The following is a 6397-nucleotide window of genomic DNA, read 5'->3' on the forward strand; positions in this document are numbered from 1 at the left end:
GAAAGAATTGCTTTAAGTTATCTACCATAAAACAAACATATATGAATTCATTTGCATTGGCTACTTTTGCATATACGTCTCAGAATATAACTTCTGTTTTCTAATCAAACTAACTGAACCGTAACTTACTACGAGGTTATGGAAGCCTAGTGAAAAATCGATTCCACGAAATTATAGTTTATCGTGTTTGATTATAACCTGGTGCCACACAAATTATAGCAACATTTCATTATGGTTTAAAAGTAATCACAATATTCCTTCATTGCTGTTATAGCCAAAACGGCTTAGCCTTACAGACTATGAATTTATTTAATATTTTGGTTAGGTGATTAAATATTAGGGGCACATAATATTGAAAGCAGGCAGTGAAATTAATTATTCTAGTTCTAAACAAACTGATAGCCACAGATCTTGATGACAAATCTTACATTAATAAAACATGTGTTTCTGCTATAAAAAATGAAAGAATTGCTTTAAGTTATCTACCATAAAACAAATATATATGAATTCATTTGTATTGGCTACTTTTGCATATACGTCTATGGTAGAATAATAGAACGTTCTCAGAATATATCTTCTATTTTCTAACCTAACTAACTGAACCGTAACTTACTATGATGTTATGGAACCCTAGTGAAAAATCCATTCCACGAAATTATAGTTTATCATGTTTGATTATAACCTGGTGCCACACAAATTATAGCAACATTTCATTATGTTTTAAAAGTAATCACAATATTCCTTCATTGCTGTTAAAGCCAAAACGGCTTAGCCTTACAGACTTTGAATTTATTTAATTTTTTGGTTAGGTGATTAAATATTAGGAGCACATAATATTGAAAGCAGGCAGTGAAACTAATTATTCTAGTTCTAAACAAATTGATAGAAACACACCTTGCTGTCCAATCTTACATTACATTGCCTGAAGTTATCTAAAATAAATATGGTTTGATTCATTCGTATTGACTTCTTTTACATATACGTTGATTGTAGAATAATAGAACGCTCTCAGAATATATCTTACATTTTCTAATCAAACTAACTGAACCGTAACTTACTATGAGGTTATGGGAGCCTAGTGAAAAATCGATTCCACGAAATTATAGTTTATCGTGTTTGATTATAACCTGGTGCCACACAAATTATAGCAATATTTCATTATGTTTTAAAAGTAATCACAATATTCCTTCATTGCTGTTATAGCCAAAACTTCTTAGCCTTACTGACTATGAATTTATTTAATTTTTGGTTAGGTGATTAAATATTAGGAGCACAGACTATTGAAAGCAGGCAGTGGAACTAATTATTCTAGTTTTAAACAAACTGATAGCCACAGACCTTGATGACCAATCTTACATTAATAAAACATGTGTTTCTGCTATAAAAAATGAAAGCATTGCTTTAAGTTATCTACCTTAAAACAAACATATATGAATTCATTTGCATTGGCTACTTTTGCATATACGTCTATGGTAGAATAATAGAACGTTCTCAGAATATATCTTGCATTTTCTAATCAAACTAACTGAACCGTAACTTACTACGAGGTTATGGGAGCCTAGTGAAAAATTGATTCCACGAAATTATAGTTTATCGTGTTTGATTATAACCTGGTGCCACACAAATTATAGCAATATTTCATTATGTTTTAAAAGTAATCACAATATTCCTTCTTTGCTGTTAAAGCCAAAACGGCTTAGCCTTACTGACTATGAATTTATTTAATTTTTGGTTAGGTGATTAAATATTAGGAGCACAGACTATTGAAAGCAGGCAGTGGAACAAATTATTCTAGTTTTAAACAAACTGATAACCACAGACCTTGATGACCAATATTACATTACATTGCGTGAAGTTATCTAAACTAAATATGGTTTGATTCATTTGTATTGACTTCTTTTACATATACGTCTATGGTAGAATAATAGAACGTTCTCAGAATATATCTTCTATTTTCTAACCAAACTAACTGAAACGTAACTTACTATTATGTTATGGAACCCTAGTGAAAAATCGATTCCACGAAATTATAGTTTATCGTGTTTGATTATAACCTGGTACCACACAAATTATAGCAATATTTCATTATGTTTTAAAAGTAATCACAATATTCCTTCATTGCTGTTAAAGCCAAAACGGCTTAGCCTTACTGACTATGAATTTATTTAATTTTTGGTTAGGTGATTAAATATTAGGAGCACAGACTATTGAAAGCAGGCAGTGGAACTAATTATTCTAGTTTTAAACAAACTGATAGCCACAGACCTTGATGACCAATCTTACATTAATAAAACATGTGTTTCTGCTATAAAAAATGAAAGCATTGCTTTAAGTTATCTACCTTAAAACAAACATATATGAATTCATTTGCATTGGCTACTTTTGCATATACGTCTTTGGTAGAATAATAGAACGTTCTCAGAATATATCTTGCATTTTCTAATCAAACTAACTGAACCGTAACTTACTACGAGGTTATGGGAGCCTAGTGAAAAATTGATTCCACGAAATTATAGTTTATCGTGTTTGATTATAACCTGGTGCCACACAAATTATAGCAATATTTCATTATGTTTTAAAAGTAATCACAATATTCCTTCTTTGCTGTTAAAGCCAAAACGACTTAGCCTTACAGACTTTGAATTTATTTAATTTTTTGGTTAGGTGATTAAATATTAGGAGCACATAATATTGAAAGCAGGCAGTGAAACTAATTATTCTAGTTCTAAACAAACTGATAGCCACAGATCTTGATGATAATAAAACATGTGTTTCTGCTATAAAAAATGAAAGAATTGCTTTAAGTTATCTACCATATAACAAACATATATGAATTCATTTGTATTGGCTACTTTTGCATATACGAGCCTAGTGAGCCTAGTGAAAAATTGATTCCACGAAATTATAGTTTATCGTGTTTGATTATAACCTGGAGCCACACAAATTATAGCAATATTTCATTATGTTTTAAAAGTAATCACAATATTCCTTCATTGCTGTTAAAGCCAAAACGACTTAGCCTTACAGACTTTGAATTTATTTAATTTTTTGGTTAGGTGATTAAATATTAGGAGCACATAATATTGAAAGCAGGCAGTGAAACTAATTATTCTAGTTCTAAACAAACTGATAGCCACAGATCTTGATGACCAATCTTACATTAATAAAACATGTGTTTCTGCTATAAAAAATGAAAGAATTGCTTTAAGTTATCTACCATAAAACAAACATATATGAATTCATTTGCATTGGCTACTTTTGCATATACGTCTATGGTAGAATAATAGAACGTTCTCAGAATATATCTTGCATTTTCTAATCAAACTAACTGAACCGTAACTTACTACGAGGTTATGGGAGCCTAGTGAAAAATTGATTCCACGAAATTATAGTTTATCGTGTTTGATTATAACCTGGTGCCACACAAATTATAGCAACATTTCATTATGTTTTAAAAGTAATCACAATATTCCTTCATTGCTGTTATAGCCAAAACGGCTTAGCCTTACAGACTATGAATTTATTTAATTTTTTGGTTAGGTGATTAAATATTAGGGGCACATAATATTGAAAGCAGGCAGTGAAACTAATTATTCTAGTTCTAAACAAACTGATAGAAACAGACCTTGCTGTCCAATCTTACATTACATTGCGTGAAGTTATCTAAAATAAATATGGTTTGATTCATTTGTATTGACTTCTTTTACATATACGTCTATGGTAGAATAATAGAACGTTCTCAGAATATATCTTACATTTTCTAATCAAACTAACTGAACCGTAACTTACTATGAGGTTATGGGAGCCTAGTGAAAAATCGATTCCACGAAATTATAGTTTATCGTGTTTGATTATAACCTGGTGCCACACAAATTATAGCAATATTTCATTGTGTTTTTAAAGCAATTACAATATCCCTTCATTGCTGTTATAGGCCAAACGGCTTAGCCATACTGACTATGAATTTATTTAATTCTTTGGTTAGGTGATTAAATATTAGGAGCACATAATATTGAAAGCAGGCAGTGAAACTAATTATTCTAGTTTTAAACAAACTGATAGCCACAGACCTTGATGACCAATCTTACATTTATAAAACATTTGTTTCTGCTATAAAAAATGAAAACATTGCTTTAAGTTATCTAGAATAAATATGGTTTGATTCATCTGTATTGGCTACTTTTGCAAATACCTCGATGGTAGAATAATAGAACGTTCTCAGAATATATCTTCTGTTTTCTGATCAGACTAAATGAACCGTAAATTGCTATGATGTTATGGGAGCCTAGTGAAAAATCGATTCCACAAAATTATAGTTTATTGTGTTTGATTATAACCTGGTGCCTAACAAATTATAGCAATATTTCATTATGTTTTAAAAGTAATCACAATATGCCTTCATTGCTAGATGATTAAATATTAGGGGCACATAATATTGAAAGCAGGCAGTGGAACTAATTATTCTAGTTTTAAACAAACTGATAGCCACAGACCTTGATGACCAATCTTACATTTATAAAACATTTGTTTCTGCTATAAAAAATGAAAACATTGCTTTAAGTTATTTAAAATAAATATTGTTTGATTCATCTGTATTGGCTACTTTTGCAAGTATCTCGATGGTAGAATAATAGAACGTTCTCAGAATATATCTTCTGTTTTCTGATCAGACTAACTGAACCGTGACTTGCTATGATGTTATGGGAGACTAGTGAAAAATCGAATCCACGAAATTATAGTTTATCTGTTTGATTATAACCTGGTGCCAAACAAATTATTGCAATATTGCACTGTGTTTTTAAAGCATTCACAATATCCCTTTATTGCTGTTGTAGCCCAAACGACTTAACCTTACTGACTGTGAATTTATTTAATTCTTTGGTTAGATGATTAAATATTAGGAGCACATAATATTGAAAGCAGGCAGTGGAACTAATTATTCTAGTTTTAAACAAACTGATAGCCACAGACCTTGATGACCAATCTTACATTTATAAAACATTTGTTTCTGCTATAAAAAATGAAAACATTGCTTTAAGTTATTTAAAATAAATATTGTTTGATTCATCTGTATTGGCTACTTTTGCAAGTATCTCGATGGTAGAATAATAGAACGTTCTCAGAATATATCTTCTGTTTTCTGATCAGACTAACTGAACCGTGACTTGCTATGATGTTATGGGAGACTAGTGAAAAATCGAATCCACGAAATTATAGTTTATCTGTTTGAATATAACCTGGTGCCAAACAAATTATTGCAATATTGCACTGTGTTTTTAAAGCATTCACAATATCCCTTTATTGCTGTTGTAGCCCAAACGACTTAGCCTTACTGACTATGAATTTATTTAATTTTTTGGTTAGGTGATTAAATATTAGGAGCACATACTATTGAACGCAGGCAGTGGAACTAATTATTCTAGTTTTAAACAAACTGATAGCCACAGACCTTGATGACCAATATTACATTACATTGCGTGAAGTTATCTAAAATAAATATGGTTTGATTCATTTGTATTGACTTCTTTTACATATACGTCTATGGTAGAATAATAGAACGTTCTCAGAATATATCTTCTATTTTCTAACCAAACTAACTGAAACGTAACTTACTATTATGTTATGGAACCCTAGTGAAAAATCGATTCCACGAAATTATAGTTTATCGTGTTTGATTATAACCTGGTGCCACACAAATTATAGCAATATTTCATTATGTTTTAAAAGTAATCACAATATTCCTTCATTGCTTAGGTGATTAAATATTAGGAGCACATAATATTGAAAGCAGGCAGTGAAACTAATTATTCTAGTTTTAAACAAACTGATAGCCACAGACCTTGATGACCAATCTTGCATTAATAAAACATGTGTTTCTGCTATAAAAAATGAAAGCATTGCTTTAAGTTATCTACCATAAAACAAACATATATGAATTCATTTGTATTGGCTACTTTTGCATATACGTCTATGATAGAATAATAGAACGTTCTCAGAATATATCTTCTGTTTTCTGATCAGACTAACTGAACCGTAACTTACTATGATGTTATGGAAGCCTAGTGAAAAATCGATTCCACGAAATTATAGTTTATCGTGTTTGATTATAACCTGGTGCCACACAAATTATAGCAATATTTCATTGTGTTTTTAAAGCAATTACAATATCCCTTCATTGCTGTTATAGGCCAAACGGCTTAGCTATACTGACTATGAATTTATTTAATTCTTTGGTTAGGTGATTAAATATTAGGAGCACATAATATTGAAAGCAGGCAGTGAAACTAATTATTCTAGTTTTAAACAAACTGATAGCCACAGACCTTGTGACCAATCTTACATTAATAAAGCATGTGTTTCTGCTATAAAAAATGAAAACATTGCTTTAAGTTATCTA

This window comes from Teleopsis dalmanni, chromosome X, assembly GCF_002237135.1.
Source record: "Teleopsis dalmanni isolate 2A chromosome X, ASM223713v2, whole genome shotgun sequence".
Classification (NCBI taxonomy): Eukaryota; Metazoa; Arthropoda; class Insecta; order Diptera; family Diopsidae; genus Teleopsis; species Teleopsis dalmanni.